At 33.2% G+C, this 13,931-nt stretch overlaps 1 protein-coding gene and 1 long non-coding RNA gene across 3 annotated transcripts in view; both read left to right on the plus strand.

The window, feature by feature from the left end:
• Positions 1–234: 234 nt before the first annotated feature.
• Positions 235–1,216, plus strand: LOC128233029 (uncharacterized). The gene is made up of 3 exons (XR_008260599.1): positions 235–331; positions 571–667; positions 964–1,216. It is a non-coding gene; the product is annotated as an uncharacterized LOC128233029 (long non-coding RNA).
• A 12,457-nt stretch (positions 1,217–13,673) lies between these two features.
• Positions 13,674–13,931, plus strand: part of LOC128233028 (rhodopsin, GQ-coupled-like) — a 50,191-nt gene continuing 49,933 nt past the window's right edge. The window contains exon 1 of one of the 2 annotated variants that reach the window (XM_052946881.1): positions 13,674–13,767. The gene's annotated coding sequence lies outside the window, so the exon portion shown is untranslated. The remainder of the gene's footprint in view (positions 13,768–13,931) is intronic. The other variant, XM_052946884.1, reaches the window with a different exon arrangement.

Below are 13,931 nucleotides of genomic sequence, written 5' to 3' on the forward strand. Positions count from 1 at the left end.
TATTTGTTACTTAATGTAAGTAGGCTATTTTTGTCTAAAAAAAGAATCAATTGCTATAAATGTCCGGCAGCGATGCAAAAGTGGGTGGGAAGGTCAAAAACTAAAACGTTTAAAAAGTCCTTATATAGTTTTGAGGAACGATCTTTTAGGGGAGTGAAACATCTATTATTGGCAACATGTTTTGGTGTAGTAAGTTATAGTTAAGTGTCTGAAATGTTGTTTCGTCTATTTTAGCCGGCCTAATTGAGCTAACAAAGAAATCATCAGTTCAAAAAAGAATCAACCAGGGAAGGAGAAAAACATTCAAAGCTGCAAATTGCCAAATCCATCAGTGAGTAGACTATTTTTAAAGCACATGGTAAGATTTCCATGTTGCAATGGATAAATGGGTATGAATCATGCTAGTGAAATATTGAACCTCAAAACTAAGTAGAAATTGATTTTTTTTAACATTTTAAAGTTTGGTCCTTCAATGGGCTTTTGCATCGCTGCTGACCCTTGACCTTTTAAAAAACCACTATGCATGCAAATTATGGTTTAGTGTCTGAAATGTTGTTTCGTCTATTTTAGCCGGCCTAAAGGAGCTAACAAAAAAATCATCAGTCCATAAAAGAATGAACCAGTGAAGGAGAAAAACATTCAAAGCTGTAAATTGCCAAATCCATCAGTGAGTATATAGACTATTTTTCAATTCCCATGGTAAGATTTTCATTCTGATTTTGAAAACAATATGGTGAATGTGTGGAGTGGATTTTATTTGTAACGGACAAACACTTATAAAAATATTTTTTAAAAATAAGACTCAATAAATTTGAGCACTTTAGTTTGAACAAATACAATAATCTATCATTAATTTATATACCTGCTACATTGAAATCTTAATTCGCACTGATTTGATAACCAACTGGCCGTTAGTTATTGGAAAATATTGGCAGTACAAATAAAAAAAGAAATATTTTTCAGGTTGGAAGATGGATGTCAAAGTCTCAGACAAAAGCTTCCAGAGTTAAGGAGAGAACACTTCAACAAAAACAAGCACGAGAAGAATGACTGCAAAAAAGTTTTTCGCAGATTCGTTTCCTTATCAAGTGTATTTAAGGAAAATGGACCTGTCTACAGAGACTAGATGTAAATGTCAAGGACTGCAATGAGCAATTCAATGACTCCTTTCTAATTGTGTCAAGTGTCATAAAAAATTAAAACTGTTATAAATGGACGTGTAGTAATGATGAAATTATTACCCTGTTGCGAATAACATTAACTATTCATGAACTTAGTTCATGAATGACATTTTGAAAAAATCATGTTCATGAACTGTCAAGTTCATTAACTAAGTGGGAGTTCATGAACATGATTTGTCCAAATTGTCATTCATGAATAGTTTATGTTTTTCTTTAAAAGCACACGCCAGGGGCTAGAATAAGGTTAGGTGAATAAGGGTCCTCTTATTTAAACTTCAGATAGGCTTGCACAAGCTCGCAAAGTGAATTGTAACGAGCTTATCAAGCTCGTAATATTGCTCATACAAGCTCGTAAAGCTGCCCATGACGAGCTTGTACAAGCTCGCGACGTGAAATGTAACGTGCTTGTCAAGCTCGTAAAATTGCTCATACAAGCCTGTAAAGCTGCTCGTGACGAGCTTGTACGATCTTGTTTTTAAGCTTGTACTATCTTAATTTTGAGCGTGTACGAGCTTAAACGAACACGTACGAGCTGGTATTTGTTTCAATTACGGCCCATAATAGCTTAAAGCTCGGGCGCGCTTGCTCGCGAACTAGATTGGGAAGTTGATCGTACGATCCCTTGACAAGCTCGTCTTCTAGCTCGCGATTTTCATAAGGGTACTCGTGTTAAACATTACTGAATGAGGAATAATATATATGAATGGATTGCTAAATACACAGGCTTGTATTATAAATCAAAATATATTAAAACAAAAACTGTTTTAGTTGAATATATATGAAAAGACTTTTGCTTTAAACTTTGAAGATATAAACATGTACCATCGATAGTGCTACGCACCAGTAAGCGCTCCTTTGTCTACCTTATAACGTTTTATAGTACTGCGAACAAGACTAGTTATTTGACCCAGTCATTATCGGGTATATACATCTGCACGAGGAAATTGCCTGAGCTTAAGCTGGACACTCTTTACGAAGTACAATTGGAGACAATACGCAATGAATATAGACATCGTCGTATATCGCCAGCGCATTGGGTCGTTTGGTCCAGGTAGAGGTTTCCGTGGATATTCTTCGAAGGAGAAATACTCGCCGTTTACCAATGGAACCGACATCCATTTACGTGTTCTTCTCTGCTGCTCACTGTTAACGTTTTTATGTTTGACAAGTGTATCGTTAACCAACTGGCTGCACTCGTTAGTATCTACATCCACTTATTTTCCTGACAACATGTGTCATGCTTCATGAGTAACATCCATGACCAGACTGTGTGGTCCTCAAACAAGTATACAACGTTCTCCTCAAGGTTTCTACTTCTTTCAAAGGACATTGAATCAAATCCAGGGCCAATGAGTGACAAAGATGAAATATTATTGGCAATTAGTAAATGTAACAATGATTTAAAGTGCGAAATTAAAGATATCAAAACAGATGTATCAAAAATTATTGTTGATGTTCATGAAGTAAAAACTGTTTGCGAAGGGTTACAGACACGAATGAACAACATTGATAGTAGACAAGATACTCATGAAAAATATAAGCACAATTTAAAAGATCATATTGAACAATTAGAGGGTGACCGTGATATGCTGTTGCTAGATATTGACACTCTTAAAGATATTTGCGATTCAAAACTGGATATAGTAGAGAGAATCGACGACACTGTTTGTAAACTCGAGCAAAGGGAAAATAAAAATAAGTTAAGAATCTTTGGGCTTAAAAGTACTGAAAATGAAACAAGTACATCATTGAAAATAAATCTCGTGGAGAAGGTTCTGAAAGTTGCGAAACCAGATTTTGAATGGAGCCAAGACCACATTGCATCTTCTCACAGAGCAGGCGGGAAAGATGGAGTTGTTTTTGTAGAGTTTAATATCTATGAGCATAAACATTACTTGTTTTCGGGCAGAGGTTTACTTCGTGAACAGGGCATTCGTGTAACAGAAATTCTTACTTCGCGACAAATGACAACCCTCGCTGACTTAAAATCTAAAGGATAAAGCGGATACTTCCTGAAGGGAAAACTTCACATCAGAGAAACTGAAAAATTCACCCCTCAGAAACACAGATTGTTTATAAATGCAAAGCGACGCACCGCCCAAGTAAATGAGAATATGGAAACGGAGACGACCACCCCTAACACAAATAAAAAGCAATAACACAATGGTCAAGGCCCTAATTGTTGTGTACTAAATATCGGATGTTGGAACATAGAAGGACTAACCTCTAAATGTTATTTTAATGACTTTTAAAATATATATTCTATTTTGATATATTTGCCCTAGCGGAGACATGGGAGGAAAGTAATACACAGTCTAAATATCTAAGTCAGCTACACGATTGCATTTTTTTGCCAGTAAACAAAAATTTCAAGGCGTGGCAGAGCCATGGGTGGTATGTCTGTGTATGTCCGAAAGACCATCATGCAATATATTGAATACATTAACTTTGATTTCAAGATTGGCATAGTTCTTAAGATAAATAGACGCTTTATGAACATAGAAAAAGATACGTTATTGCTGTTTGTATATTTACCGCCAAACGAGTCGCCTTTTTACAATAATATAACTGTGAAAGGCATACATTTCCTAGAAGATAAACTCGCTACTTTAGCCACTGATAATCCGAATAATGAAATGATACTGATATTAAATTGGCGGTTTGGTCGCGATAAAGGTGTTGGCAACTTAACGTTTATATACCAAATAGGATGTAGTGTTATTGACTACTGCATATGTTCAACAGATATTTTATCCTTAATAACGGACTTTAACATCGATGAGAGATGTGAATCGCAACATTTTCCAATATTTATGCAGATTAAAGGTAGAATACTTCTAAACACAGCTATAAACGAAACTGTGACCGATGAACGTAAAAAGTACTATATACCAAAACATGAAAAGGCGAAGTTTCAAGATCGAATGCGCACTACCTTTACTGCCGAATTATTAACTAATACTTGTGATTTAATAAACGACTTATCACAGGATATAAATCATATAATAGACTGTCTAACTGACAATTTGAAAACTGTAGGAAAAGTTTCATAAAAAGATTTAGTGAACGTTCTTCCATTAACCCAACATGGTTTGACGCTGAATGCCATAACTTGAAAAGGGGAAAATGTAAAGTCTTACGCGAATACCGTCAGAACAGAACAGAGCGAAATATAGAAAAATATAAAAATGCACGAATAAAGTTTAAAAATATGTGTAAACATAAATCTCAGTTGCATTATAGCGAACGGTTAGATAACATAACAAGTAACTTTAATGATTCTAAGTCATTTTGGACAAAAGTTAAACGTCTTACAAACAAATGTCGAGACAACCAAAACAAAATATCAACCGAAGAATGGGTTAGGCACTTTGGTAATTTATTAAATAATAATATAGCGGCGGACATAGATGAACGTTTGATAGGTGTTGAAACAGATGAACACTTGGATGAGATAGAAGAATTTATATTTAATACAGACATTAGTGAAGATGAAGTAAGACTTTCCATTAAAAACCAAAAAGCCGGAAAAGCATCGGGACCTGATGACATTATACCAGAGTTTTTTATGTATGCAATTGATGAAATATGTGTTATACTTGTTAATTTATTTAATAGACTTTTTAAGAACGGAGAATACCCAAACTCTTGGTGTGAGTCAATAATTGTAACAATCCATAAAAAGGGTGATATAAATAACGCTGATAATTATAGATGAATCTCCTTACAAAATGTATTGAATAAAATATACTGTGGTATATTAGTCTCTCGTCTAAACTTCTTTGCGCAAGTCTTTTGTAAAATTTCTGAAAACCAAGCTGGATTTAAAGCCGACTATAGCACCGTGGATAATGCGTTTATATTAAATTCTATTATAGAACGCATGCTTTATAAAAAGAAAGGCAAATTGTATGTTGCTTTTGTTGACTTTCAAAAATGTTTTGATACTATTTATAGAAACTATCTATGGCAGGTTCTAAATAGGAAAGGAGTTAAAGGAAAATTATTTAGGTCTTTACTTAGTATGTATAATTCTGTAAAATCATGTATAAGATGTAATGGATGTCGTAGTAACTATATACAAAGCTCTGTTGGATTAAAACAGGGCTGTTTAGCAAGTCCAATATTATTTTCCTTTTTTATTGACGAATTAGTTACTTTTCTAGAAAGTAATAATGTCCATGGAATTCAGTTGCATCCAGGGACTGTTAATCTGTTTTTACTTATGTTTGCCGATGATATAGCGTTATTGTCAGATACTGTGTACGGTTTGCAAAAACAGTAAAATTTACTTTCAGACTTTTGTGTCACATACAAGTTAAAGGTTAACGAAACTAAAACCAAAATTGTTGTCTTTAAAAAGGTGGAAGACTCTCAAGAACTGAGAAATGGTTCTACAACACTACTACTTTAGAAGTGGTCAATAAATTTTGTTATGTAGGACTTACGTTTACACCGCAACTTTCATTTAATTGTATGGTATATGAACTTTGCATAAAGGATAAACATGTGCTGGTATCATTGTTATGTTCTTTATATAAATGTGGTCAAATGCCAAATGGAGTATTCTTCAAACTTTTTGATGCAAAAATATGCTCACAACTCCTATATGGAGCAGAAGTATGGGGTCTCGGAAAATATGATGACCTCGAAAGGGTTCATATTTATGCATGTAAAAGGTTTATGTGTGCTAAGTTACATACAACAAATGACACTGTTTTAGGGGATTGTGGTAGATACCCAATGTTTATAGAATCTTATAAACGTTGTGTTAGATATTGGCTTAAAATACTAAAAATGCCTGATCATAGATTTGTTAAGAAATGCTATATCATGATGTGTAATGATGACCTACATGGTAGAAATAACTGGGTTACAAAATTACGTGTATGTCTACAATCAATAGGTTTTGGTTACATTTGGGACAACCAAAACGTTTGTTCGGAAATATTTTTTATTAAGTCGTTTAAAAATAGATTATATGACATGTTTAAACAAGATTGGCATAGTAAAGTCAGTAATAGTAGAAAATTATGCTCATATTTCGGGTTCAAGTCATCATTTGGATACGAAATATATTTAGATGTTTTAAATATCAGAAGATTTAGATTTATATTTGTATCTTTTAGAACTAGTTCTCACGATTTAGAAATTGAAAAGGGTCGTTATACTGATATCTAAAGAGATCAAAGATTATGCAAAGTATGCCACTTTGAATGTATTGAAAATGAATACCACTTTCTACTTGTTTGTGATTTCTACGAGGATCTGCGATCCCAATATATACCACAGAAATATTATGTTAATCCTAGCATTAACAAGTTTAGAATACTCATGGCATCATCTAATGTTAATATAGTTAAAAGTGTATCTACGTATTTGTACCATGCGTTTAATAAAAGAAAAATGGATGCAGCACAAGGTTATTTTTCAACCATTTCCTTCCTAACCCCTGGAGGTGTTAAACGTCAATGCTTTGGATGCAGCACAAGGTCATTTTTCGACCATGAATTTCCTTCCTATCCCTTGGGGTTGGTACACTTCAACGCTTTGGATGTAGGACAAGGTCATTTTTTCCTTCCTGTATTGTAAGATACATAGCCCATAGCTTTGGTTGAAGTAGAAGTTCACTTTTAAAACTTGTCAATGACATACTTCTTGGTTGAAGCAGGTAAACTTAAACGTCTTGTTTGAAGCACAGTATTATTTACAACCTTTACTTTCCCTTTCTTTCTTTTGGAGGAGGCATATGTCAATTGTTTTGGTTGAGGTGCAATGTTGTTGTTTTTTTAAATTTGTACAGCCTTACATTTCTCTCTTGAACAAGCTTTACTTCCAAGCATAGGTTGAGGCATATTGCCATTTTCTTATCTTTACCCTCGATTCAATTTTACTGGGAGGTATTCGTAAGAGCTTTGATTGAAAGTATTTCTTTTACTCTTTGCTTTAAACTCTATCTCTTTGGTTGAGTTGCAGGGTCATTTGCAACCATTTACGATTCCTTTTTGTTTCTTGGAGGTATAATTCAAATTATTGGCTGAAACACAATGTCAATTTAAAGTATTAACCTCACTGTATCTACCAGGTGGAGGTATACTGCAAATCATTGATGGTAGTACAAGGTCATTTTCAAACCTTTATTTTATTTATTTGGAAGGTTTACTTCAAAGCTTTAGCTGACGAAGAAGGTGATAGTCAATTGTAGAATGAAAACAACAGGGACACTCCCTGTATACGTAAAACTTTGATTGCAGCACAAGGCCACTTTTTAAGCTTTACCCTTGAGATGTCTTTGATTTGCAGCAAAATATATTTTTAAACCTTTACACTGGATATGGCTTGCAACAAAGGTATGGTTGAAACACTAGATTAATTTTCATCTTTTACATTCATACGTCATTTTAAGGCATTTTATCTATTGGAGGAGGCTCATTAAACATTTTGGCACAACTTCAAGGTCATTTGCAAAGCTTTACTTTCTGAAAATCTAGACGTAATTTTCACTCGTAAAATGTAACTTGATAGCGCTTGCACTATTGATGTTAATGAATACTCACAAACAAGCAGATTCTCCAATAATGATAATGATGATAATAATTCTCCGATTCAAAATATTGAAAAAGCATCATGCCTATTGAGTGACGACATATGCTGTTGTAACCATTTGAAATATATTACTCACTGGTAACCAATTTGAAATATTAATGACAAATACCGCTAAAGTGTGTATATTTTCTCTTTATTTCAACTAAATTCGGGCGTCAAATGACCTATTTTGACTTTGTCAAGGCACAAATAGCGCTCGATTAATATATCACTCACTGTTTGTTTCTTATATTTTCATTTTAATGTTTAAAACCATTCAAAAGGATATCAGGATATCATTTGGTCACTTGTGCGTCAACATTTTGCATATGGTGTTATCGGATACCTTTACTGTTTTATTGAGCACAATTCTACTTAAAGTAGGATTTAATTATTACATGTATATGCTTTCCGGTGTTTAATAAAGACTCATTAATGGAATAAAACGATATTGACAATACGGTATTTATCAGTGTTTTGACAATTTAGCCCGTTCTGTGCTATCCAAAATCAACACCAGCGCACATAGGGACGGACTACATTATCAACAAGGTCATGATGTTACGTCCTTATACAGTTTGACGCGATTTTTCTAATATAAAACAAGTAATTAAAATGATTTAATACCCATTTTAAGCATTTAATAATTAAAAAAGAAAACGGGTTTGCTTCAGCGTGAGATTGAAAACTTTCAAGCTCGTGAGCACCTGAAGTGAATATTTCACTCGTGGCTACGCCTCTCTTGGATTACACCTTTGGAACTCAATCGGTGAAATATCCTTTATACAACTTGTTACAGTACGTCTGGTATCAAATTGCAAAACAATCAAGCGTTCTTAATTAAAACGATAATTTAACAAAAGTAGATGTCGGCGAAACATACATATGTTTTGCTGTCAACCCTTCATTTGCATGTTGCTGTTCTTAATTTAGACTCTCGGGGGATATTTTAATTGGTTTGTCTTGTTTTTTAGCAAGTACATATTACTTACACTGTAGTTCAAAATATTAAATGTCACTTTGGGAACGATTGTATGTCTAACATGTTTTATTAGCATTTATGTCCGCGATTAACATTTATATTACCTGTTTTATTATCTGAAATCGTAATTCCATTAACAAAATGCTGTTTAATACCTTTTCGAGTACTAATTTCAAATTATTCACTATTAGTTGATATCATAAATATACAAAAGTTAGCTACTTGTCTTCATTTATTTGTGATTAGACGTGCATTTATGTATGTGTTAAAATGAACTGAATATAAGTTATTAAATTATTTAGATTTCTTACTGATACAATTATGAGATATACCGTGACTATGCAATTATGTTGGTAGTGAAATGTCTTTAACAATGCTAAAAGGGCAATTAAAATGCCATTAAGGTAATATAAATATGAAGAGCAAACTACTGACACATTTATTATCAATACGCTGTTGCGGTTTCCGACCAGCAAACTTTCAATGCCTGGTGACCTCATGTTTTTAGTATAATTTGAAAATGTTTTGTTACAAGAAAAAGAAAATGCAAAATATGACCGGTAAGTGTTACAAAAAGGTTTTTATTTTGCCTTAAAAGCTGCACTCTCAAAGATTTATCATTTTTACAACATTTTTGTCTTGGAAAGAGCAAATATTTGCGTAAATATCTGCAAACCAATGAAATAAGATTGCTGATAAAAAATCAGATCGTAGATTTTCATATTTCCTTTCGAAAATAAATGATTTATGGCCTGATCCGTTACTAACGGTTTAAGATAAATGCATAAAACATCAGTTTTTGAACTTAAAAATATAAATCTGCGATCTAACTTTTTGTCAGCAGTCTTATTTAACTGGTTTCCATGGAAAGTCATAAATAATGGCTCGTTCCATGACAAACAATAAAAAGTGGTCAAAACGTTCAATCTGAGAGAGTGCAGTTTTAAAGACTGCAAAATAGGTCAGTTTTAGCCGATCGAAAGAAATAAACAATATACACACTGATAAAACTAAACTTATGATATCCATTTTTTTTGCATATTAATATTCAAGAAAATACGGTTCAGATGATACAATTATCATAATTGGTAACCAAGGTATCAACATTTAATATTAAGGTTCTTTTGGGCTATCAGAGAACTAGCTTATATGTTGGTAAGATACTAAACATATTTTTTGTAGTTCAAGCAGGGTGTAGTAAGTGAGTGAGGCAGGAATTTCCTTGAGCACCATAATGATTTCGTTTATTTGTGAAAAAATACCAAAAAAAAACTGTTCTTAATAAAACATCAGTTTTTTTTATTTACTTCTTTTTAAGCAAATATATTTATCCGAATTGAACTTGATTTTGTCTTTTGATAGCATTCCGTTACGGACAAATTACATTTTTCCTTTTTCTGTGGATGTTGGTTTTTTAACAAACATATATTTTAATTGTGTTTCTTTTATGTATATTTTTATTTGATTTTAAATTATTCATAATAGCAAATTATCAAACAAAATTTAAACAAAATTGCACTCAATTACTGTAACTAACACATATTATATTTATCCGGTTAGCGCAGTGGTTAGCGCATTTGCTTCTCATCAAGGCGACACGAGTTAGATTCCCGACTTCGGCGCATGTGAATTGGTTTGCAGTCACCAAGCCAGACAAATGGGTTTCCTCCAGGTACTCAAGCGTAAACTTGTGCCAGCGAGAGTATTTACTATCATGTTGTTATTACTTGTTTCACAATCGTTATAAAATAAATACTATATATGTCAAGGGACAAGTAACACCAAGTCAATCTTTAAGTCTTTACTCTTTGGTTGAGTCACAGGTCTATTTATTTATCAAATAAAAGTGGAAAGCCGTGTTCATCAAACTTCGTAAAATATTGATATAAGCTACATGTTAAAGTATATGCATGTGTATAGAAGCAATATTTAATTTGTAAACATGCACCCTAAAAACTCAGGACCAACTGTTCTTGTACATCGGACACCGGTACTCTCGGTGAAATTAGCCATGTTTGTTTCCCATAATGCTAGGTGAGTAACTTGCATCAACGCGCCTTTTCTTACTTCTGCAACTGAATGGTTTGTGATAAGTTTATTAAGTCATTTTAATAAAGCTCAATAAAATGTTTAAATTGACAATACCTTAAGTAAAAAATGAAATTGTTTAACTGCGATTTATTGCATTACCGGCTTATCCGCTGCCCTTGGGTCGGATGTTTCTATCCGAATCGGAACCCGTTTTAATCGTATAAAATGGCATAAGGACGTAAATTTCCAGGCAATACCTCGTTTTGGACGGTAACTGCGTTTCAATAAAAAAATATCGTAAGGACATTTATCACAGAGCTTCTGCCCGTAAATTTATTTAAAAAGCACTCAATGTTTGTACTTAAACAACGAATTGCGTAATATATATGCGTCAATAAGTGGATGGTTGCGATTATCATCGCAAAGACAGTGCGTGTTCAAAGTACACCAATTATCACCATTTCCTATTTTAAATTCTATCTTTAACTTTTGATGATGACAAATAGTAAATGTTCTTAAAAGAATAGCACTTAGGAAAAGGTTGTAAATCTATGTTTTATGGTTATCAATTTACGATCACTTTGAAGAATTAGATGCATCATTAATTTTATTCGTATTTGAAAGTCTAGACATGTAAGAATTTTAAAGTACATATTAAAAATACTTTCCATTAATGGATATCGCTTAAAACGTGATTGGTTAACAATTTGTTCAGTTTTACGGACTTCGTTCATTGTATCATAAAAGTCGAGTTGTTACAGGACGCCGTAAACTGTAACGCCGCGCGCCCCATGCCATAAATGAAAAACACCTCTTCTCCAGTGAAAAGAAAATATTTTGTCTTTTCACAAATGCAATGAGCAAGTTAAACAATTAAACGTAGTTAAGCTAACGAATTACTTAGTTCTGTTCCAATCTGTTTGGTAAGGAGAGGTCAAAATTGGAAATCAAAAAGAGATTGATACTTTGGTGGGTGTATTTTCATAGATCAAAGGACAGGAACAAAAATACCTTAGTATTAAGCAATTTAAAACACTTATTTTCTAAACAAAAAACATATTTTTCTCAGCATAAAATAACACTGCAGAAATCTGCAGTATTTGACGAATTAACTTATTTATAAAGATGCCTCAATTATTATAAAGGATTTTCAAAGCTTTGGTCTCAAAAGTCTCATGATGCAGGGTAACTTGTTTACACTTTACGTTTAAACTTGCGTAACATATACAGTTTAAGGTTCCAAAACACGACAATTACATACAATCGTATATGGTTAAATCAGAGCTTAACTGTACTCATATGTCCGCGAAGAACTTACACAGCAACTTAACAATATATCGGAATACTGTAATAATGCGTAAAATTTAAAGAAAACAGATATTATTGTATTTCAGATAGAATTCTCATTGACAAATTATAAACGTTTGATAAACAAAGTTCAAACGTGCAGGGGTAAATTCTTAAATTCTTCGTACACATTTATGGATCACCCAAGACCCCTACCCCCCCCCCCCCCCCCCCCAACCCAACACTATCGTGTTCAAAAAGCTTAAAACGCTGAATACTGTATCTTACATGAGCTTTACACAGTAAATCGTGTGTTGGTAAAGTCATTTATTGTATGACCTTTTTGCCTTCATTTAAGTCGAAAATCATTTTTATTCAGAAATTAAGTAATATTACGTTCATTTTATAGACATGTTTTGTCTTCATTTGGCATTTTTCCCATGTTAAGGTACAATCATTTATAACTTTTAACCGATCGCTTATTGCCCGCTCCAGTTTAGTAGAAAAAAAGAAAACTGAAATTCGTTCTATTTATTTGTTTCTGAAAAAGACAATGACTTTGTGGTGAGGCCTTAAATACATAGCGATAAACATGAATTTAACTATGAGTACAACATTAATCATTGATAAGAATGTGTGCTATTTTAAGCATAAACTGTGAACATTTTATAGGAAATGTGTCCCTATTACTATGTGTTCTATTTTTAATATCCCTTATAAGTATATCAGTTCTCCGTTTGGATTGTCAGGTTGTCATGTACCAAGTTATGATCAATTTCCGATGACGTAGTCAGCTTACAATGTATCAAAGTTATGATCAATCACAGATGGCGTAGTAGCTTGCCACGTATCGAAATTATGTTCAATCTCCTATTGCGTAGTCAGCTTGCCATGTACCAAGGGCATGTTCAATCTGCACTGGAGTACTCAGCTTGCGATGTACCAAGGGTATATTTAATCTTTGATGGAATTTTATCCTGTCACGTCCCCGGGTATATTCAACCTCTGGTGTACTTGTCAGCTTGTGATGTTCCCTGGGTTTATTGAACACTATGTTCTAGGTTTTAATCTGTTTTACTAGGCGGGGAACGAAATAATGCCGTCGAGTCTGCTAAACTGAAAATGTTTACGACTAAGCGTGTTATGTTTTGAAGGCCGAAGGTCGGATTTTACGAGCAATATAGGTTTGAATCCAAGTCAGTCAGGACAGATAATATAAAGCATCAATTTTAAACAAATACATATTAATATATTTAAAAAAAAACATTAACATAAAGTATTTTTGAACCCTATAGTAATTACTTTTAGAAAGTGCAGATAAGTAAATCACAACTGTGAAATTGCATTCGTTAATACTTTTAATGTCTCTATGGCGTAACAAATTGTAGTCGTTTAGTTTATAGTTGCAAATAAGTTAATGGATATCCATTTAAAGTTTTAAAGAATATTGTAAAGTTAATACCTACTTGTGGGTAACGGTTCATCTCCCCATACAAATGTACTCATACGTAAACAAAAACGCAGCAGAAATCTTTGAAGTTGAAGAAACAGCTGGAGCCAATTAAAATCCACATATAATTCAGGTAAAGCGTTCGGCTATATGCACAGAAATATTTCCAGACGCCACTCGTGTTGAGAGAGAAGTTTGAAGGTGGAAGACTAATGGACTGTACTGCTGGATTAAACTCACGTATGTACAAGGTAAGAGAAACTAGACTAGTTTAGTTATGTTTAATAAGTGTATGATTATCAAAGTAAATAAACAAAAGGCAAATAAACAAAACAATTAAAAATCTAAAAAGCTACAAAACAACAACAATCTGGAAATCGAAGCCATTTAATCAGATATGTATATATTTATGTAG

This window comes from Mya arenaria, chromosome 4 (genome assembly GCF_026914265.1).
Source record: "Mya arenaria isolate MELC-2E11 chromosome 4, ASM2691426v1".
Classification (NCBI taxonomy): domain Eukaryota; kingdom Metazoa; phylum Mollusca; class Bivalvia; order Myida; family Myidae; genus Mya; species Mya arenaria.